Source organism: Ranitomeya variabilis, chromosome 7 (assembly GCF_051348905.1).
Source record: "Ranitomeya variabilis isolate aRanVar5 chromosome 7, aRanVar5.hap1, whole genome shotgun sequence".
In the NCBI taxonomy this organism is placed as follows: Eukaryota; Metazoa; Chordata; class Amphibia; order Anura; family Dendrobatidae; genus Ranitomeya; species Ranitomeya variabilis.
The window spans coordinates 17692420-17716543 of NC_135238.1; the positions used below are offsets into that span (position 1 = coordinate 17692420).

The following is a 24124-nucleotide window of genomic DNA, read 5'->3' on the forward strand; positions in this document are numbered from 1 at the left end:
TTTGCCGTCAGGCTTAATCCGGGGAATTTTGAAAAAAAAAACGGATCCGTCGCAAATTGTTTTTTTTGCCGGATTCGACTAGCTGTTCCGAGGACGAGAGAGAGACCCCAGAATGGGAAAAGCTGAACATGCTCAGTTTAAAAATACGGAATCCATTGCCATATTCAATCATTTTACGGATGCGCCGGATCCGTCGCTGTCCGTTTTTTCGACGGACATAAAAAATGTTACAATGCCCGTTTTCTCCGGCCGCCGGGAAAATCCTTTTCAACGGATGAAACGTAAGGCCATCCGTCGCTAATACAAGTCTATGAGAAGAAAATGGATCCGGCGGTAACTTTTGTTTTTTTTTTCAAAATTCGCCGGATTGTGACTGACGGCAAAAAACTGATGTGTGAATGCAGCCTTTAGTGTTATTATTTTACTTGCCACAAACATAAGGATTCAGAAGGGGTTTGTCCGAGTAGAGATCATTTCTAAAATCACAGGTCCTCCCGTACAGGACAGGGGATAACTTGCTGATCATTAGAGGTCCCACTGTTGGAACCACTAACTATTCTGAGATCGGAGCCTAGTCTTCAGCACAGCACAGTCTCTGTTCCATTCATTGTCTATGGGACTGCCGAGTACAGCGCATTCTCTAGGGTCGCTTTCTCGGCCATTCAATCACTGAGCATCCTGGAGGTCGAACCCTCAGCAATCAGCAGGTTATCCGCAATACGGGATAAGATGGTCTAAGGACTGATATCAAGGTCTGCAGAGCGTCGACACCTACCAAGTAGGGACCATCAGAGATCTGAATGCAGCTCTGGATTAAGGTAGTTCCGTATGTGTGCAGAAAATGGGTCATGGGTCATTATCAGGAAATAAAATACATGTGATAAAGACTAAAACTTAACACCGATTCCGCACAGACAAGCTGCGACTTGTAGTTCCCCCACGCTAAATACGTATGTGCAAAAGTATCGCTACTAGCCTTTTAACTAGCCCATCATGAACGATAGTTGTCACACAAGTGATGCACGTTGTGAATGGCATTCCTCAGTATATCCTGTTGCCAAACAAGCTTGCGACATGAAGTGCCAAGAAGTGGCACCAGCTCGTGTCGGATCCTGTTACAGATAGTTCATAAAGGAGTGCATCTCGCCTTGTAAATTTCACTCAGCAGCTGCTATTAGAAAGCTATGTGGCCTTTTAGGTCATATCCACAAAATAAAGGTCACGTAGAAAAACGATTCCAGCGCTTGTTACATAGAAGAAGAGAGCTACAGCTCCTACAGTTATTCATCTGTTGGGAAGTACATACTGCTGTGAACTTTACGTATAGGTTCCGATATAACTTTTTATGTATAAATTAGTAGCACACTGCAGTATTTGTTAGGGAAAGTGGCATCATCAGCAGCATGTAGTTTCCTTTTATCTGTGTACAGGCTTTCGGTAAATTTTAAGAAACCGCTTTTATCCCCCTAAAAATTTGCCCAGAGTAGGTAGAAAGGTTAGGAGGGGGATGTAGCTGCAGTTTCCTTCTTGTTATGTGAGATCGCACACTGCAAGAGAGACAGGAAAGAAGGAGCAGGAAACTTTCTGCTGTAGTTTCAACAACAAAACTTTACTCCAGAAAGAGCCCAACCATATTTATTCCCCAAATGATCGCCAATTCGCAATATAACAATTTGTTTGGCGTGCTTATTAAAATTATGTAACCAAACGTCAGATAAACTCATTAGTACAGGCGAATGTAAGAAGCCTTGTAATATACTGTATTTTATCAAAGAAATCTGCTTTTTTCTTCACTTATGAGCCACTTTCGCTGCCTATTAAACTCATCATCCTCTCAAATACAACTCAAATCCATCTTGATCAAGGCAATACAGACTGCCAGCTTGCTTAGGGGTCAGGTTACAGCTCCTGTTAGACTCTATGGAGTGAGAAACAGACAGATAAGGCATTAAACAACTGCTTTACCTCACTTCAGTGCTGGATTCACATCCACACAGCTCAGTACTGATGTATACTGTCCTCAATGCTGCTGCTAGAGAGAAAGAAGAGCAGGAATCCCTCATTTATGTGTGTTCTGTGTATGGAAGACAACACAACAGCTAGTGTACACCCACTTGCGCAGAGAGAACTGAAAATTACAAATAGAGAGTGCAAAGGGGAAAAACGCAGGATAGAAGTCATATAATGACCAGAATAGTGTTATTCCTCATGTACATATATTACAGCTTTTTCTGAACCCTGAAATGATGGATAAGCTGTAAAGCCTTACATTGCATGAGAACGGACAATCGATAATACAATCATTCGGTACCAGACAAAATTCCCTGTGTGCATGGGGAGATGTGTTGCCAATAGTGATGAGCGAGCGTGCTCGGATAAGGTGTTATCAGAGCATGCTCGTATCCTAATTGAGTTTTTTGTTGTGCTCGAAAAATATACTATAGTCGCCACTGCTGCATGTCTAATGGCTGTTCGACAGCCCCAAGACATGCATGGATTGCCTGTTTTTAGGCAATGCCTGCATGTGTTGCGGCTGTCGAACTGCCGCGAGACATGCAACTGCAGGGATTCAAGCATGTTTTTGGAGCACTCCGAAAATACTCGATTAGGACACAAGCATGCTCAGATAACACCTTATCCGAGCACGCTCGCTCATCGCTAGTTGACAACAAGTGACTTTTAGGCTTTATAAATGATCCCATCAGCTGACAAAAGAGAGTTTTTATCACGATCCATGTTTGGATTTGTGGAGGCTCTGATTTCACTCTGTTTTAAACATAGCTTTTTCCTTTCAGGACCAGGGGGGGTTAATATCAGTTTTCTCCCCCCGCTGGCAATGAGCTGTAACTGCAGTGTGGCTAAGTCAGCTGATGTGGGTGGTGACCACTCCCACTATCCTTTAAATGGTCATCTGTTGTATCACCTGACTGTCGGTGATAGAGCAATCTACAGTGACCAAGCCTGTAGGAAGGAGCTCGCTGGCTGCTGTGGTGTATCAGCTGGTTTTGTGAGCTCATGATCCTGGTGCCTTTATTCTGCTGTGCAGTGCGCTGCAGCAGAGGAAGTTGAGGCTAAGTTGTGTTTTTCCCCGTCCCTTTCATGTTTGTCACTGTCCCCTGTGTGGTATTATCTCCAGTGGTGAGGCTAGGGCCCCTTGCCAGCCAGTGCACTAGCCAGGGCAGTATTAGGTGACAGCGAGAGATGAGGTTTGATGGCAGTGGGGGGAAGGACCCACTTAGGGCGTTAGCGGAGTGCAGGGACAGGTTCAGGTGGTGACCATCTCCCCATCAGTAGGGCCTTCCCCTAATTTCATCCCGTTGTTAGTGTGCTACGCCGTCCACTGACCCAACCCCCGTTGGGTCGTGTCATATCGTGACAGTTTTTCATGCAGCGTAGACACCGACTGTACTACTTGCGTACTTCACTTTGAAACAGAGAAAGCATACTTTGAAGAAGTGGCCGGGGACTATGAGTCAAGGGTTTGGTCCCTGGCGGATTCTCCTTACTCTGCGATTACAGCCAGGTATGTGATCCAGTGAAACGATCCGGCGTTTCAGAGAAAATATATTTTAAAGAACCAGCCTTAGCTGGAGATGAGACCAGTCCCGCTGCTTCGTCCACTGGCCGGCTCTTCTCAGCACCGCAGCAGGTAATTGACAGGTCTCTCCTTATGTACTCTTGGAGGAGAGATCTGTCAGCCACCTGGAGATGTCTGCCAGGAGCAGCACCGGGCTAATAAAAGTATATTTTCTTTGAAACTCGTTTCAGAATAAAACTTACCTGGCAATAAAGCATCTGGATCTGATTCAAGCTGCCAGCAGTTTGGGCAGCATAAATCAGATGACAGGTTCCCTTTAACATGCCAAAATGACTGCAAAAAATCTTGGTAGAACCGAATTCGTTTACCATATGACAATGGACCTTTCCTACGTGGAGGTCCCCTCAGTGACATGCTCAGATGCACCTGCTTAGCAGCAAAGTGTCTCTTCAAAATTGTTTACAGATGGTCGGTAGCTACACGCTGCGCGCAGGGACTCTCCGTCAACACGTGCAACTAAAATAAGCATTTGTAGGTCACAGAGCCAAGTTGGGGCCATTTATGAGAAATCCTTCCTGGTCACATGATGACACATGGAAATAGGAGATGCAGAGAGGAAACCAGTAGAGAAGTTAACATGGGGGGGGGGGTCTTTTTTAAGTTAATTTTTCCTTGTGACTTTTTTTTTTGCCATTATTTGTGCCAAATTTATGAAAGTGTTGCACAATATTTGATGAATTTGAAGCATCGTTAGGCCTCGATTCAGAAGTCCATGATTTCTCACGTGCACAGAAACTGGTCAGAGTTCCATAAGCGTTTTGTGTACGTACATGTTCTATCACATATGTGATTTACGGATGTCTGAATGACTGTAAAGCATGGTGGCAAGTCAGAGCAGCAGCATTGTTCACTGCTGTCCGGCGAATGGAAGTGACGAAGTGCTGCATAATGGAGGCAACTAAGGACTAAGATGCCATGGAGTTTGAAACCCCCACGAATTCCCCTGACTCGTAACCTACTATAGCACATTTTCCTTTTTTCGTCTCTGATTCTTCTGTCACTGGTTTGTTTCTTATTACGATGCTTAAACCAATAAACATGCAATATACAGATACATAAATCACACAATGGATCTCCAACAACAAAATATTGAAGCTGAAAATCTTTACTGTAATGAATTGTGAAAAAAATGACAGATCATCAATAAATGATATGGAAATCAAATTCATCAACCAACTGTGGTTTGGATTCCCAAACACCGTGAAGATCAATGAAATAAAATGAAATTACAAGTGTATCCAATTTGTGTGAATTTTAGCATAATGTGACTCAATATTGCAACATAATGTGACTCCTGGCAATGTCTGGGTGTGACGTCTGTATGCACTGCTGGCAATGTCTGGGTACAACGTCTGTATGCACTCCAGCAACATAATGTGACGCCTGGCAACATCTGGGTGTGACGTCTGAATCCACTCCTGGCAACATCTGGGCACAACGATTATATGCACTCTTGGCAACGTCTGGGTACAACATCTGTATGCACTCCTGCAACATAATGTGATGCCTGGCAACATCTTGGTAGGACGTCTGTATGCCCTTCTGGCAATGTCTGGGCACAGCGATTGTATGCACTCCTGGCAACATCTGGGTGGGATGTCTGTATGCACTCCTGGCAACATCTGGGTGGGATGTCTGTATACACTCCTGGCAACATCTGGGTGGGATGTCTGTATGCACTCCTGGCAACATCTGGGCACAATGACTATGCATTCCTGGCACCATCTGGGCACAGTGACTGTATGCACTCCTGGCAACATCTGGGCACAACGACTATGCACTCCAAGCAACATCTGGGTGGGATGTCTGTATACACTACTGGCAATATGTGGGCACAATGACTATGCACTCCTGGCAACATCTGGGCACAGTAACTGTATGCACTCCTGGCAATATCTGGGCACAGCGACTATGCACTCCTGGCAACATCTGGGCACAGCGACTATGCACTCCTGGCAACATCTGGGCACAGTGACTGTGCACTTCTGGTACCATCTGGGCACAACATCTGTATGCACTCCTGGCAATGTCTGCTCTTCCTCACACCAAGGGGCAGAAGCCCATCCTGCTGGTTTGATGCCTTTCTAGGGTCAATGGTATTTGCTGCATGCTCTGGAGACTGCTGGGATTCACCACAAACCTTCCCACATCAGCCCGTATGGATGTGCCATCTTGGAGGAGCTCGTTTACCTGTGCGACCAGAATATAGCTGTAGGTACCACCTCATGCTACTCATAGTGACATCGATACTAGCAAAATGCAAAACTAGAGAAGAATCAGCCTAGAAGGATGAGGAGGGAGGAATTGTCTGTGACCAACATTTCCTTTTTTTGGCTCATCTTGCTGTTCCTCTCCGGTGCACCAGTTGTCACTTTCATTTGCACCAAAGCAGGTGACCTTGATTCTCCATCGCTTTTTTTTCCTAGTTGGACAGATTGATATCTCTGAAGATTAATTGACTTGGGGTTAGTCTGTGATGTTCAAGCATTTCAAGATTTTTTTTTTTTAGCAAACCCCCATCTTGAAATACATTTGTGAGGCGGATGCATCAACAAAACTGAATTAAACACGTATTAGCGCTGGTGGAAATCTTAAAGGCACACACCAGGACAAACTAACAGGCTGTGCATAAGCCAAGCGTGGCGCTAAGGGGGAGGAGCATAACACAGGAACTGTTGTGTTTTTTGTCATGCTCCACCCACTAAAGAACTGCGCCACCAGGCCGATCATATAGATCATACAGTCTGAGAGGACTTCAGACACTTGGGTGTAGTGAAAGACTCTGATTTACAGGGGAAATGCTCCAGAATTTCAGCTCATGATCATACTAGTGAATTGCTCTTTTGCAGTATTTAATTTAAACACTTGCTTGATTGGAATTCTGCTTCTTTTTCGCTAGAAAATTAGAGGAAATTTACACCCTGTGGAACCAGATGTTCTCAACCCAAACCGTGTCTTCCTGCAGAAACCTTATGAGGTTGATTGCTGTATTCAGTACATGGATGTATAAGAAGCAGGCATTCTGATTGCGCTAATTGGGGATGCGAATGTACATCTTGTAAATCACTTAGTTTGGGTTCATACTACGGGCGTTTGCTGTAGTTTGGTTATAGGCAAATCCTGCAAGAAATGTAGGATACGGTAGGACCCTAATGGTCAGAAACTACTTGTAGAATTGAAGTCTAAATTAGAAATGTTCTCCCCTTCAAATGCTGTTTAAGGCGCTAATGTTTCGCTCAACATATCGGTCCTATAAAAGTCCCCAGCATCAGCCATGGTACCTACAACATGATCCAACCTGCCAGCCACACTAGTAGCAAGCAAAGAGAAACTTCACTGGCACTATCTCCAAGCAGCAATCATAGTCAGCGAAACACCCCATTAGGGGTCCTTACTTGTGCCTGGGTTAGGAACTCTGAGTGGTGCTCAGTTATACAAAGAAGAACCTGTCATGATCAGTTCCAGGTTTTTTGTCCTGTCTGCCCTTTTTCTGGGCGGATCATGTCAAGGGTTAACTTTGCTCTGCCTCATTCTGGGTTCTGGTTTGCTAGTTAGCTCCTATGCATCCTGCTGGCGGTGTCAGCTATAGTTCTGCCTTCGGCGTGTGTACCTGACTCTGGTAGATCTTGATTTGTCCTGCTGTGCTCCCTGACTTGCCCCGTGTCTGTTGACTCCCTCTGCCTGACCTTTCCCAGTGTTTCCCTGTTAGTTGGTTTGATTCCCTGGTTTTTGACTTGGCCTGTATTCAGACTCGCTTCTGTCTTTGTCTTTTCCTCTGTCGACCGTTGCTGAACCCCCTGGCTTGTTTCTGACCACGTGTACTGCTGCAACCTCTGGTACTTCTGCTTCTGACTGTTTTGTGACTCGGCTTGTCTGACCACTCTCTCGCCCCTTGGTGGCGCCTGTGCTGCTGCTCTGTGGTGCTACTCTGTGTGTGCAGCCTCACTTCCCCCCACAAGCTCCCCCTGGTGGAGGTTGCCCTATACTGCACTGCAGCAGCATGACAGAACCATCAAATAATCCAATTAATAATATCCCAAAGCAACCTATGGCACATGAATACACTTTTTTGAGACCTTGAGAAAGCATATTCACATGCGAAACGGCCATAGGTAGGTTTAGGATACTGTACGTCCATATACCTGCTATCCATTAATAAAGGAAACTGAATGGACATTTGGTGTGTGCTCTGAAATTGGATTAGTCCCACATAATCAACAGGTTTGGTCAAATTTTCTTATAATGTATTTGGCCACCTTCAAAGATGCATGCCGAGGGCCAGTTTCCCCAGTAAAAAGTTGACAGTGTCCTCTGGGATACTTCAGAAGGTTTATCATGTGCTTTTTACGTCATCATAAACCAGCCTTACCCCAGTATGTAGTGTAAGGGTTACACAAGTTTTACAGCAAATAGCCTTACTCGCCACCAGTGCCAGGAATTGCGTCCTCCGCCTGCGCCCACCAGTCTATCTGTAAGCCGACACGCTTCTGTGATGTCACTTTCTCAGGCCATATAGCCCAGCTCAGGTGGAAAAACACTGCATGGGTATACAGGCAGTAGGCTTCCCGCTGATACTCTGCTACAGCGCTGTGCTAGCTCTGCTACAGTGAAATCTGTAGCTGACTCAGGTCTGCTATATTGATTTCTCACTGCTGTGTCACCTCTACTACATCACTGTATCAGCTCTACCCTATTGAACTCTTGCTGACTCCATATTCAGGTAGTAATAGGCATCCATGCTGCTAACTATGCTACATTGCTGTGCCATCTCTGCCACACTGAACTCGTTGCTTAATCAGCTCTTCTTCACTGCTGGAGTCCACTCTGCTGCATCACTGTGCCGACTCTACTAGTGCTGACCTATTTCTGCTCCATCAGTATTCAGGTAGCAAGCATCCACCCTGCTACTCTGCTACGTCACTGTACCAGCTCTGCTATATTGAGTTATTATGATGGCTCAGCTCTGACGTTTCCTAAATTCTAAGTCAGCTCTGCTACATCACTGTTTTAGCTCTGCTACATCGCACCCAGTTGCTGATTTGGCTCTGCTACAACAGCTCCTCATCTCTGAGTCTGCCAGTTTCAGTGCCTCTGATTCGGCTATTGCCCTTGCCTTTGTACCAGCTTCTCCAATTCTTCCACTCTGCATCCAACTTAATCTGCGTGCTGCACATCCATCTCCGGTCCGCGCTGCATAAGAACGGCTCAATTCTCATGGACCCACCACATCAGGTGAAGCTATACTCCTTCATCCCGACATCTGAAAACTTAAGAAAGGCCCATTGCTGCCAGACTAACAGCACAATAAAGCTGCACATGATTTTCCATCATCTCCTCTACACTATGCCCCATTACACAGGGTATAGTGTGAGCATGCTATGTGTTTGTGTTTTGGTGGCCACAAACCATCTCATTTTCATACTCCACCCTGCTTAGATGAAGTGTCAGAGCTCCTCTGTCCGGGGTGGAAGTGCTGAACCACTGACTGATGTCCCACGTAATAACCAGCTTTTTTTTCACCCCAATATAAATAGCAGGACTGTCGGTACTAACACTGAGGTTTGTAAACCCCGTCATGAATCATTGTTTGTATTCCAACTCTTCTATTCAACTCCCTTTTTTTAATGTGTTTTGTGTCCCCAGGTTGTTGCAGGAGATGAATCACTCTATTAATGAGGATTATTTGTCTCAGATGCTGATCTTGGAGCTCAGCACCACGTCAGACTCGTTTTACCAGTGCCTCTTCACGCTATTTTGGGTTTTAGTGAGTGATTATTACGTCTAGAGTCATAAAATAATATTACATGTTTTTCTTTAATTAAATAAAAAAATAATAATAAAAAAAAGCTTTACTATTTTTTTTTGTTATTTTCAGACCATTTTCGCTACTGATCAATGTCATAGAGTTTATATGTAGGATAAATCTATATACACATTTAAGTCACATTACATTATTTATCCTGTAATTGTGTATTACATTACATACAGTATTATGCTCCAGAGCTGCACTCACTATTCTGCTGGTGCAGTCACTGTGTACATACATTACATTACTGATCCTGAGTTACCTCCTGTATTATACTCCAGAGCTGCACTCACTATTCTGCTGGTGCAGTCACTGTGTACATACATTACATTACTGATCCTGAGTTACCTCCTGTATTATACTCCAGAGCTGCACTCACTATTCTGCTGGTGCAGTCACTGTGTACATACATTACATTACTGATCCTGAGTTACCTCCTGTATTATACTTCAGAGCTGCACTCACTATTCTGCTGGTGCAGTCACTGTGTATATACATTACATTACTGATCCTGAGTTACATCCTGTACTATACCCCAGAGCTGCACTCACTATTCTGCTGGTGCAGTCACTGTGCACATTACATTACTGATCCTGAGTTACCTCCTGTATTATACTCCAGAGCTGCACTCACTATTCTGCTGCTGCAGTCACTGTGTACATACATTACATTACTGATCCTGAGTTACCTCCTGTATTATACTCCAGAGCTGCACTCACTATTCTGCTGGTGCAGTCACTGTGTACATACATTACTGATCCTGAGTTACACCCTGTATTATACTCCAGAGCTGCACTCACTATTCTGCTGGTGCAGTCTCTGTGTACATACATTACATTACTGATCCTGAGTTACATCCTGTATTATACTCCAGAGCTGCACTCACTATTCTGCTGCTGCAGTCACTGTGTACATACATTACATTACTGATCCTGAGTTACATCCTGTATTATACCCCAGAGCTGCACTCACTATTCTGCTGGTGCAGTCACTGTGTACATACATTACACTACTGATCCTGAGTTACATCCTGTATTATACTCCAGAGCTGCACTCACTATTCTGCTGGTGCAGTCACTGTGTACATACATTACACTACTGATCCTGAGTTACATCCTGTATTATACTCCAGAGCTGCACTCACTATTCTGCTGGTGCAGTCACTGTGTACATACATTACATTACTGATCCTGAGTTACATCCTGTATTATACTCCAGAGCTGCACTCACTATTCTGCTGGTGCAGTCACTGTGTACATACATTACATTACTGATCCTGAGTTACATCCTGTATTGTACCCCAGAGCTGCACTCACTATTCTGCTGGTGCAGTCACTGTGTATATACATTACTGATCCTGAGTTACCTCCTGTATTATACTCCAGAGCTGCACTCACTATTCTGCTGGTGCAGTCTCTGTGTACATACATTACATTACTGATCCTGAGTTACACCCTGTATTATACTCCAGAGCTGCACTCACTATTCTGCTGGTGCAGTCACTGTGTACATACATTACTGATCCTGAGTTACCTCCTGTATTATACTCCAGAGCTGCACTCACTATTCTGCTGGTGCAGTCACTGTGTACATACATTACATTACTGATCCTGAGTTACATCCTGTATTATACCCCAGAGCTGTACTCACTATTCTGCTGGTGCAGTCACTGTGTACATACATTACATTACTGATCCTGAGTTACATCCTGTATTATACCCCAGAGCTGCACTCACTATTCTGCTGGTGCAGTCACTGTGTACATACATTACATTACTGATCCTGAGTTACCTCCTGTATTATACTCCAGAGCTGCACTCACTATTCTGCTGGTGCAGTCACTGTGTACATACATTACATTACTGATCCTGAGTTACCTCCTGTATTATACTCCAGAGCTGCGCTCACTATTCTGCTGGTGCAGTCACTGTGTAGATACATTACATTACTGATCCTGAGTTACATCCTGTATTATACCCCAGAGCTGCACTCACTATTCTGCTGGTGCAGTCACTGTGTACATACATTACATTACTGATCCTGAGTTACATCCTGTATTATACCCCAGAGCTGCACTCACTATTCTGCTGGTGCAGTCACTGTGTACATACATTACATTACTGATCCTGAATTACACCCTGTATTATACCCCAGAGCTGCACTCACTATTCTGGTGCTAGACATGCTTTTGATGCTGTTTTTCCCTGGCTTATATTAGAATATTTCCGTCTGCTCCACCCTCACACATTCAAGCATTATTTTTCAATTAGAGACGGTTCCTCTAATCTTGTACCTCGAGTTCCCAGAAGCCCTGACTGACATATACCCCTCTCACCAGAATTGCTTGTGCCACATAAAAACATGAAACATGGGCCTACTCTGTACCCCCAAACAATGAGACCATTCTCCGCCTGGCATCTTTAATAAAGAAGACATCTGCAGATTCCATTCCGCTGGTTCACGTGCCCTGGTCAGAGGTGGGACCTATCACCCGCTACCAGAGATATCTTTAAATCATCATCATGAGCTGTGAAAGAATCTCTCCTCAGTGTTTAATCTGATAGGACTCGCCGGGTCAGGCAGGGCCGAGATGAATAAAAAACAAGATATCTGTCTATTGTTGAGCAGTTATTTGTTCGCTCCTGTTTGAAGCCTGCGCCTCAGAAGCCTGATCACAACTGTGCTAAGTATAGACATGCCGCAACAAAGGCAGAACCAACGAGGAACGGTCAGAAGCATTCATCCAGCGCACTTCAAATGTTCATCAGCAAAATCCCACAAGGAGCCCTGCCAGGCTTCCTCTGATTAAACCTGACGGTGCTGAATATAGAGGGAATCTGAAGGTCTGATGAATAAGTGGCTGGCGATATGCGGAAAAGTAGTTTAACTGCATAAAAAATCATATAAAAATGTAACACGGCTCAAAAGCAACTCAGGCAACTTTGCAAACAGTCCTAAAAATCTCCTACCCTTTCACGTATACAGTTCATATGCGGATCTATGTTTTTCCGTGGTTACAAGCCATAAACAAACCCTAAGTGTAGGCGGCTACCACAGTCAAATGTCACGTGATGTGCTCTGGGGTATAATACAGGGTCAGTAATGTATGTACACAGTGACTGCACCAGCAGAATGGTGAGTGCAGCTCTGGGGTATAATACAGGATGTAACTCAGGATCAGTAATGTAATGTATGTACACAGTGACTGCACCAGCAGAATAGTGAGTGCAGCTCTGGGGTATAATACAGGATGTAACTCAGGATCAGTAATGTATGTGCACAGTGACTGCACCAGCAGAATAGTGAGTGCAGCTCTGGGGTATAATACAGGATACAACTCAGGATTAGTAATGTAATGTATGTATACAGTGACTGCACCAGCAGAATAGTGAGTGCAGCTCTGGGGTATAATACAGGATGTAACTCAGGATCAGTAATGTAATGTATGTACACACTGACTGCACCAGCAGAATAGTGAGTGCAGCTCTGGAGTATAATTCAGGATGTAACTCAGGATCAGTAATGTATGTACACAGTGACTGCACCAGCAGAATATTGAGTGCAGCTCTAGGGTATAATACAGGATGTAACTCAGGATCAGTTATGTAATGTATGTACACAGTGACTGCACCAGCAGAATAGGGAGTGCAGCTCTGGGGTATAATACAGGATGTAACTCAGGATCAGTAATGTATGTACACAGTGACTGCACCAGCAGAATAGTGCGTGCAGCTCTGGGGTATAATACAGGGTGTAACTCAGGATCAGTAATGTAATGTATGTACACAGTGACTGCACCAGCAGAATAGTGAGTGCAGCTCTGGGGTATAATACAGGATGTAACTCAGGATCAGTAATGTAATGTATGTACACAGTGACTGCACCAGCAGAATAGTGAGTGCAGCTCTGGGGTATAATACAGGATGTAACTCAGGATCAGTAATGTAATGTATGTACACAGTGACTGCACCAGCAGAATAGTGAGTGCAGCTCTGGGGTATAATACAGGGTGTAACTCAGGATCAGTAATGTAATGTATGTACACAGTGACTGCACCAGCAGAATAGTGAGTGCAGCTCTGGGGTATAATACAGGATGTAACTCAGGATCAGTAATGTAATGTATGTACACAGTGACTGCACCAGCAGAATAGTGAGTGCAGCTCTGGGGTATAATACAGGATGTAACTCAGGATCAGTAATGTAATGTATGTACACAGTGACTGCACCAGCAGAACAGTGAGAGTGAGTGCAGCTCTGGAGTATAATATAGGATAAGTAATATAATGTATGTACTCAGTGACTCAAACGTTTGTGTTATTCAATATGTAAAATGTAACCCTGCTTGGGAGATGCAGGTGGTGTATGGAAACTTACAAACAATGCTCTAAATTAGATTCACATCCGCTCTTCTCCAAAAGGAAGATAACTACCCCACGAAGCAGGGGACTAGTTGTCTGGAGAAGATGCCCGTGATGCAGTTCTGGGAGTTGGGAGGGTTACAGGTTCTTACTGAATAGATATGTAACCTCCAAAATGGTATTGTTAGGTGAACATCTATTTTTCAGAATGCATTTTTTAATGGTGAATGTTCAGATGTTGAATTTACATCTGTAGTGTCGGCAGCATAAATCACGGTTCTATCCTCGGTTCAGTAAATACCCTTTCCCATTGATATTCATTTTTATCATACATATCTGTTTTCTTATCCAAAGCCCTGAGGAGAGTTACTGCCTATGGAAAAAAATAGAGAGACGGATGTATAATGTAACCATGCTGAGGGCAAGTCTGCTTCATCTCCTTGCTACAATTACTGGGCACACATCAAGGGCAGATACATCAAGGTGGATATGTTCTCACACCTCAATCATTATTCACTTCCTAGACTTCTCAGACTTAACAAGAGCCCTGCAGCCCTTCACAAATGGCTTCCATCTGTGAGCGACAATGCTCTATCAATGCTCTTGTAGCTTCGTAGTAGTCATGTATTTCCAAGTCCTTTAAAACGTGACCTGTGTCACACTCTTCCTGCACGGCTCTGTGGGAGTCCATGGGGATGTAGTCCAAATTGGGATTTATTTACCTTATCATAGCTCAGGGCTAAACATGATATATATAGCTAAGCATCACATTCACAGTATATACTATGTGTGTATATATATACATACATACATACATACATACATACATACCCCTTCCCTATTTCCTATTCTTTTGCATGTAGCATTAGTCAAAGATAACACACGTAAACACAAAATGCAATTTTTAAATGTAGATCTTTATTATTAAGGGAAAAAGAAATCCAAACCTACAGGGCCCTGTGTGAATAAGTTATTGCCCCCTAAAACCTAATAAGTGGTTTGCCACTTTTAGCAGCAACAATTGCAATTAAATGTGTCCAATAAATGGTAATGAGTCTTTTACAACTCTCTGGAGGAATTTTGGCCACTCATCTTTGCAGAAATGTTGTAATACAGCAATCACTTTTTCACATAGGGCCCTGTAGCTTTGGATTTATTTTTCCCTTAATAATAAAGACCTTCATTTAAAAAATGCATTTTGTGTTTACTTGTGTTATCTTTGTCTAATATTTACATTTGTTTGGTAGTCTGAAACATTTAAGTTTGACAAATATGCAAAACAATAGGAAATCAGGAAGGGAACAAACTATTTCTCACACAACTGTACATATGTACAGTCATGGCCGAAAGTGTTGGCAACCTTTAAATTGTTCCAGAAAATGAAGTATTTTGTCCCAGAAAATTATTGCAGTTACATGTATTTTGTTATACACATGTTTATTTCTTTTTTGTGTATAGCAACAACAACAGAAAAACAGTCAAATTGGACATAATTTTGCACAAAACTCTAAAAATGGGCTGGAGAAAATTGTTGGCACCTTTCCAAAATTGTGAGTAAACAACTTTGTTTCAAGCAGGTGATGTTCTTTCAAACTCACCTGTGGCAAGTAACTCATGTGGGCATTATGAAAATCATGCCTGTAACTAGTGTTGTGAATTTGGATTCTGGGCTCCCCCGGTGGCCGCTTGTGGAATTGGACTTGTCATCCTCTTTCCTGTTTCACCTGGTTCCATCAGTAGTGGGTGTCGCTATTTAAGCTCATTTCTCTGGTGGTTTCTTGCCGGTCATCAATGTTATCTGATGCCTCTCAGTGCTTGTTCCTGCTTCTGACAACTACTAGATAAGTTGGACTTTTGTCCATGTTTCATTTTGCCTATTTGTTCCAGTTCACAGCTGAAGTTTTGTTACTGTGTCTGGAAAGCTCTCGTTGATCAGGGATTGCTACTCTGGCGTTATGAGTTAATGCCAGAGTTTAAGGTAATCTCTGGATGGTGTTTTGTTAGTGTTTTTCTGCTGACCATGAAAGTATACTATCTGTCTTCTGCTATCTAGTAAGCGGACCTCAAATTTGCTAAGACTATTTTCCTGCTGCGTTTGTTGTTTCATCTGAACTCACCGTCATTATATGTGGGGGGCTACTGTCTTCTTTGGAATATTTCTCTAGAGGTGAGCCAGGTCTTATATTTCCCTCTGCTAGCTATTTAGGTCTTAGGCCAGAGCTGGGCATCTAGCAATAAATAGGAAATGCTACCTGGCTATTTCTAGTTGCGCGGCAGGCTTAGTTCATGGTCAGTATAGTTCCATCTTCCGAGAGCTTGTCCCTCTATAGGCTTGCTATGATCTCTGCCTGCAGAGATCATGACAGTTTGACCGGCCATAAAAGTGTTAAACACCCAGGTTGAGAAAGGAGAGTTATAAGAAGTCTGCTGGAATTTTTTTTTTTTTTTTTTTTTTTTTTTTCCTCCAGTTTGCCTTGCTGCAGTCTTTTTTCTCTCTCTCCTCCTAATCTCTGTATTGCTCTGTGTGCACCTGACAATAATGGATCTTCAGAGTGTAACTGCGGGTTTGAATAATCTCATCACGAAAGTACAAAATTTACAAGATTTTGTGGTACATGCTCCAGTATCTGAGCCGAGAATTCCTTTGCCGGAGTTCTTCACAGGGAATAGAGCTAGCTTCCAGAATTTCCGAAATAATTGTAAGCTTTATTTGTCCCTGAAGTCTCGTTCAGCTGGAGACCCTGCTCAGCAGGTTAGGATTGTGATTTCCTTGCTCAGGGGTGACCCTCAAGATTGGGCCTTCTCATTGCCAGCAGGGGATCCTGCGTTGCGCGATGTGGATGCGTTTTTTCTGGCCTTGGGCTTGCTTTATGAGGAACCTCATTTGGAACTTCAGGCAGAAAAAACTTTGATGGCACTATCTCAGGGGCAAGACGAAGCTGAGGTTTACTGCCAAAAATTCCGTAAATGGTCTGTGCTTACTCAGTGGAATGAGTGCGCCTTGGCGGCAACTTTCAGAGAAGGTCTCTCTGATGCCGTTAAGGATGTTATGGTGGGGTTCCCTGTGCCTGCAGGTCTGAATGAGTCCATGACAATGGCTATTCAGATTGATAGGCGTCTGCGGGAGCGCAAACCGGTGCACCATCTGGCGGTGTCTATGGAAAAGACGCCAGAAAGTATGCAGTGTGATAGAATTCTGTCCAGGAGCGAGCGACAGAATTTTAGACGGAAGAATGGATTGTGCTTCTATTGTGGGGATTCTACTCATGTTATATCAGCATGCTCTAGGCGTACAAAGAAGCTTGATAAGTCTGTTTCCATTGGCACCATTCAGTCTAAGTTTATTTTGTCTGTAACCCTGATTTGCTCTTTGTCATCCATTGCCACGGACGCCTATGTTGACTCTGGCGCCGCTCTGAGTCTTATGGATTGGTCCTTTGCCAATCGTTGTGGTTTTGATTTAGAGCCTTTGGAGACTCTTATTCCTCTGAAGGGGATTGACTCCACCCCATTGGCTAATAATAAACCACAATACTGGACACAAGTAACCATGCGTATCAATCCGGATCACCAGGAGATTATTCGTTTCCTGGTGCTGTATAATTTACATGACGATTTGGTACTGGGATTGCCATGGTTGCAGTCTCACAATCCAGTCTTGGACTGGAGAGCAATGTCTGTGTTGAGCTGGGGATGTAAGGGTATTCATGGGGACTTACCTTTGGTTTCTATTTCGTCGTCCATTCCCTCTGAAGTCCCTGAGTTCCTCTCTGATTATCAAGACGTCTTTGACGAACCCAAGCTTGGGTCGTTACCTCCGCACCGTGAGTGCGATTGTGCCATAGATTTGATACCGGGTTGCAAATATCCAAAGGGTCATTTGTTTAATCTGTCTGTGCCGGAACATGCTGCTATGCGGGAATATATAAAGGAGTCTTTGGAAAAGGGACATATTCGTCCATCTTCTTCTCCCTTGGGAGCTGGGTTTTTCTTTGTCTCAAAAAAGGACGGCTCTTTGAGACCATGTATTGATTATCGGCTTCTGAATAAGATCACTGTTAAGTACCAATACCCATTGCCATTGCTTACTGATTTGTTTGCTCGTATAGAGGGTGCTAAGTGGTTCTCTAAAATTGATCTTCGTGGGGCGTATAATTTGGTGCGGATCAGGCAGGGGGATGAGTGGAAGACCGCATTTAATACGCCCGAGGGCCACTTTGAGTATTTGGTCATGCCTTTTGGTCTTTCTAATGCCCCTTCAGTTTTCCAGTCTTTTATGCATGATATTTTCCGCGATTTTCTGGATAAATTTATGATAATATATCTGGATGATATTCTGATTTTTTCTGATGACTGGGACTCTCATGTCCAGCAGGTCAGGAGAGTTTTTCAGGTTCTGCGGTCTAATTCTTTATGTGTGAAGGGGTCTAAGTGCGTTTTTGGGGTCCAGAAAATTTCCTTTTTGGGGTATATTTTTTCTCCCTCTTCCATTGAGATGGATCCCGTCAAGGTGCAAGCTATTTGTGACTGGACTCAGCCCTCCTCTCTTAAGGGTCTTCAGAGATTTTTGGGCTTTGCCAACTTTTACCGCCGATTTATTGCTGGTTTTTCGGATGTCGTTAAACCACTGACTGATTTGACCAGACATGGCGCTGATGTTGCTAATTGGTCCCCTCATGCTGTAGAGGCCTTTCAGGAGCTTAAGCACCGTTTTGCCTCTGCCCCTGTGTTACGTCAGCCTGATGTGAATCTGCCTTTTCAGGTTGAGGTTGACGCTTCGGAGATCGGAGCTGGGGCAGTGTTGTCGCAGAAAGGTTCCGACTGCTCCGTCATTAGGCCTTGTGCTTTCTTTTCTCGCAAATTTTCGCCCGCAGAGCGGAATTATGATGTTGGGAATAGGGAGCTTTTGGCCATGAAGTGGGCGTTTGAGGAGTGGCGCCATTGGCTAGAGGGGGCTAAGCATCAGGTGGTGGTATTGACTGACCACAAAAATTTGATTTATCTTGAGACTGCCAGGCGCCTGAATCCTAGACAGGCGCGCTGGTCTTTATTTTTTTCTCGCTTTAATTTTGTGGTGTCATACCTACCGGGTTCTAAGAATGTTAAGGCAGATGCCCTTTCTAGGAGTTTTGACCCGGACTCTCCTGGTAATGCTGAACCCACAGGTATCCTTAGGGAGGGAGTAATTTTGTCGGCCGTTTCTCCTGATCTGCGGCGGTCCTTGCAAGAGTTTCAGGCGGATAGACCGGATCGTTGTCCGCCTGATAGACTGTTTGTTCCGGAGGATTGGACCAGTAGAGTCATCTCTGAGGTACATTCTTCTGCATTGGCAGGTCATCCCGGAATTTTTGGTACCAGGGATTTGGTGGCAAGATCCTTCTGGTGGCCTTCCCTGTCACGAGATGTGCGAGTCTTTGTGCAGTCATGTGACATTTGTGCTCGGGCCAAGTCTTGTAGTTCTCGGGCTAGCGGACTGCTGTTGCCCTTGCCTATTCCTAAGAGGCCTTGGACACACATCTCGATGGATTTTATTTCAGATCTGCCTGTTTCCCAGAAGATGTCTGTCATCTGGGTGGTCTGTGACCGTTTCTCTAAAATGGTCCATTTGGTTCCTCTGCCCAAGTTGCCTTCTTCTTCTGAGTTGGTTCCTCTGTTTTTTCAGAATGTTGTCCGATTGCACGGTATTCCTGAGAATATTGTTTCTGACAGAGGTACCCAATTTGTGTCTAGATTTTGGCGGGCATTCTGTGCTAGGATGGGCATAGATTTGTCTTTTTCATCTGCTTTTCACCCTCAGACTAATGGCCAGACCGAGCGGACTAATCAGACCCTGGAGACATATCTGAGGTGTTTTGTCTCTGCTGACCAGGATGATTGGGTTGCTTTTTTGCCATTGGCAGAGTTCGCCCTCAATAATCGGGCCAGCTCTTCCACCTTGGTGTCCCCGTTTTTCTGTAATTCGGGGTTTCACCCTCGATTTTCCTCCGGTCAGGTGGAATCCTCGGATTGTCCTGGAGTGGATGCGGTGGTGGAGAGATTGCATCACATCTGGGGGCAGGTTATGGACAATTTGAAGTTGTCCCAGGAGAAGACTCAGCGTTTTGCCAACCGTCATCGTTGTGTTGGTTGAGGGTGAGTTGGAGTACGTTGTGGAGAAAATTTTGGACTCTCGTGTTTCCAGACGGAGACTCCAGTATCTGGTCAACTGGAAGGGTTACGGCCAGGAGGATAATTCTTGGGTCAATGCATCTGATGTTCATGCTTCTGATCTTGTTCGTGCCTTCCATAGGGCTCATCCTGGTCGCCCTGGTGGATCTGGTGAGGGTTCGGTGCCCCCTCCTTGAGGGGGGGGTACTGTTGTGAATTTGGATTCTGGGCTCCCCCGGTGGCCGCTTGTGGAATTGGACTTGTCATCCTCTTTCCTGTTTCACCTGGTTCCATCAGTAGTGGGTGTCGCTATTTAAGCTCATTTCTCTGGTGGTTTCTTGCCGGTCATCAATGTTATCTGATGCCTCTCAGTGCTTGTTCCTGCTTCTGACAACTACTAGATAAGTTGGACTTTTGTCCATGTTTCATTTTGCCTATTTGTTCCAGTTCACAGCTGAAGTTTTGTTACTGTGTCTGGAAAGCTCTCGTTGATCAGGGATTGCTACTCTGGCGTTATGAGTTAATGCCAGAGTTTAAGGTAATCTCTGGATGGTGTTTTGTTAGTGTTTTTCTGCTGACCATGAAAGTATACTATCTGTCTTCTGCTATCTAGTAAGCGGACCTCAAATTTGCTAAGACTATTTTCCTGCTGCGTTTGTTGTTTCATCTGAACTCACCGTCATTATATGTGGGGGGCTACTGTCTTCTTTGGAATATTTCTCTAGAGGTGAGCCAGGTCTTATATTTCCCTCTGCTAGCTATTTAGGTCTTAGGCCAGAGCTGGGCATCTAGCAATAAATAGGAAATGCTACCTGGCTATTTCTAGTTGCGCGGCAGGCTTAGTTCATGGTCAGTATAGTTCCATCTTCCGAGAGCTTGTCCCTCTATAGGCTTGCTATGATCTCTGCCTGCAGAGATCATGACAAACTAGATAATAAGGGGAGAAGTTGACTCAATCTTTGCATTGCGTGTCTGTGTGTGCCGCACTAAGCATGAAGAACAGAACAAGGAAAGAACTGTCTGAGGACTTGAGAACCAAAATTGTTGAAAAATATCAACAATCTCAAGGTTACAAGTCAATTTCCAGAGATCTTGATGTTCCTTTGTCCATGGTGCGAAACATAATCAAGAGGTTTACAACCCATAGCACTGTCACAAATCTCCCTTGACGTGGACGGCAGAGAAAAATTGATGAAAGGTTGCAATGCAGGATAATCCGGATGGTGGATAAACAGCCTCAATCAAGTTCCTAGGTCATGGGTCTTCCAGCAAGACACTCATCAGGAGAGCTTTAAACTAGAACAATATGGGATGGGAAATATATGGCCAGGAAAAAAAAATAAGCTAATTAATTCTTCTGAGAACTCTGCTATTAGAAGTGGAAAGAAAGAACAAAAAACAACAAACTCTGAATGAAAATAGAGGCGCAAGAGAAACTGACTACAAACTAAAATGTGTCTATGCAAATGTACAGAGCATGGGAAACAAACAAGGAGAATTGGAGCTGCTAGCACAGGAAGAGAGAAATGATGTCATAGGCATCACTGAAACTTGGTGGGATATTACACACCATTGGAATACAAACCTTAAAGCTACAAGTTATTTATTATAAACAGGATTAACAAGAAAGGAGGAGGTGTTACATTGTATGTTATGAAAACATATATCTCCACAGAGATCCAAGCTTCAGAGACTGGTAGCTCTGTAGAAACTGTTTGGGTAAGAATTCAAGGAGAGAACAGAAAGGACACTATTATAGGTGTCTACCAGAGGCCACCTGGACAGACTGAAGATATGGATGAAATCTTTTGAGATCAGATGTCTCTGTTTTCAAAAAAGTACAACTTAGTGATCATGGGAGATTTTAACTATCCAGATATTTGTTGGGAATCTATCTTTCAAAAGGTAGAAGAGAGAACAAGATCTGCAATTTTGGACCTAATTCTTACCAACATTGAGGAAATGGTTGAAGTAAAGGTGGCCAGGAACTTAGGAGGCAGCGATCATGCTATCCTCAAATTTTGGATTACAAGAGGAGGAAGACCAGTGAGGACTTAGACTTTAAGGTTGAATTTCAGAAAGGTAGATTTTAATGTACTCAGAAAGAGGGTAGGAAAGGTCCAATGACAGAATGTTCTGAAGGGCAGAAATATCCAAGAAGGATGGGAGATTTTGCTAAATGGGAGATTTTGCTAAATTAAATTCTCACTGCACAGTCGGTAACAATCCCGAAAAGAAGGAAGACTTGGAAGCTTTTAAAGAGACCAGGGTGGATGAACACAGAACTTAATCACTTGTTAAAATTTGAAAAAAAAGAAAAGAAATGTATATTAAATGTAACGAGGGGGGTATATCTAAAGAACAATATAATGCTGTCTACAGGGAATGCAGGGCAAGCATTAGAAGAACTCAAGCCAGTAATGAAGTAAAGCTTGCAAGGGAGACCAAAAGCAGTAAAAAAAGGATTTTTCGGGTATGTCAAAAGCAAAAAGTCAAATATGCTAAAGGAGTTTTACAGGATAAAAAGGGTGAAGTTGTCAAAAATGATGCTGAGAAGGCCAAACTAAAAAAATCCTATATTGCATCTGTGTTCTCTAAGAAAGAAACTAACATCAACTGATCTTCACAGTGACATTGAAGGAATAAAATAATCCACACTATCTATAAACAGAGAAATGGTGAGGAAACACTTAAGCTACTTTAGATGAATTTAAATCTCCTGGTCCAGATGAATTACATCCTAGGGTACTGAAAGAGTTAGCAGAGGAAAGTGCAAGAACCACTAGCCAGAATCTTTGAAAAATCCTGGAAAACATGAGAAGTCCCAAAAGAAAGGCAAATGTTGTCCTTATCTTGAAAAAAAGGAAAGAAGACGGAGACAGAAAAATTACAGGCCAGTGAGCCTTATTTCTATACCATGAAAGATATTTGAACAAATTATTAAACAGCATGTACAGTATGTAAGTACTTGGATAATAATACAGTAATTACCCAGAGCCTGTTATGATCTGGTGGCCTAGGAGCAGCATGGAAGAGCTCTGGAGTAGGTGGCCTCTATACTGACCGCAGACCCTGAACTTAACACCGCAACTATAAGTAGCCGTGGGATGTTCCTGTCACTCCCTCGACACCTCGTCACAGCCGGAGGACTAATTACCCCTAAAGAAAGAAACAGGAAAACTATCTTGCCTCAGAGAAAATCCCCTAAAGGAAAGACAGCCCCCCACAAATATTGACTGTGAGAGGAGAGGGAAATTACAAACGCAGACTGAAAACAGAATTTAGCAAAGGAGGCCACGCTACCTAGAAAGAAAAGACAGGACAGAGTACTGTGCGGTCAGTATTAAAATACTACAAAAATCCACCACAGAGAATACAAAAATCTCCACACCTAACTAAAGGCATGGAGGGTAACTCTGCGACTCCAGAGCTTCCAGCTTGGCTGAATAAATCCTTACACAGACAAAGCTGGACAAGAAAAAACATAGCAATTCACTGAACTATAAAGTCCACCGCATGTGGACTGCAAAAACAAAGCCAGGACTTATCTTTGATGATTTGGACAATCCAGCAGGAGAAACCAAGCAGAGATGTGAATCCTCCAGAAAACAATTGACAACTGGCACTCACTAAAGGGTGAAGCCAGACTAAATAGCCCCGTCCAAAGTGGAAGCACCTGATGACTGCTGTGAAGGACAAACAGCAGCACTACCACTTATAACCACCGGAGGGAGCCCAAGAGCAGAACCCACAACAGAATTCACAACAGTACCCCCCCCTTGAGGAGGGGTCACCGAACCCTCACCAGAGCCCCCAGGCCGATCCGGACGAGCCAAATGGAAGGCACGAACCAAATCGTCAGCATGAACATCGGAGGCAGCAACCCAAGAATTATCCTCCTGGCCATAACCCTTCCACTTGACAAGATACTGAAGCCTCCGTCTTGAAAAACGAGAATCCAAAATCTTCTCCACAACATACTCCAACTCCCCATCAATCAACACCGGGGCAGGAGGATCAACAGAGGGAACCACGGGCACCACATATTTCCGCAACAAAGATCTATGAAAAACATTATGGATGGAAAAAGAGGCTGGAAGGGCCAAACGAAAAGACACTGGATTGATAATCTCAGAAATCCTATAAGGACGAATAAACCGAGGCTTGAACTTCGGGGAAGAAACCTTCATAGGAACATGACGAGAAGACAACC

The 24124-nt window shown here is 43.8% G+C and overlaps 1 protein-coding gene and 1 long non-coding RNA gene across 2 annotated transcripts in view; one reads left to right on the forward strand and one right to left on the reverse strand.

Moving 5' to 3' along the window:
• The window catches only part of AXIN1 (axin 1), a 97066-nt gene that overhangs the window by 43755 nt on the left and 29187 nt on the right, over positions 1-24124 (reverse strand). The gene's annotated exons all lie outside the window — the stretch shown is intronic.
• Positions 1-24124, forward strand: part of LOC143785439 (uncharacterized) — a 105235-nt gene that overhangs the window by 14843 nt on the left and 66268 nt on the right. Inside the window, exon 2 of the long non-coding RNA XR_013217985.1 lies at positions 9242-9362. This is a non-coding gene — a long non-coding RNA (uncharacterized LOC143785439). The remainder of the gene's footprint in view (positions 1-9241; positions 9363-24124) is intronic.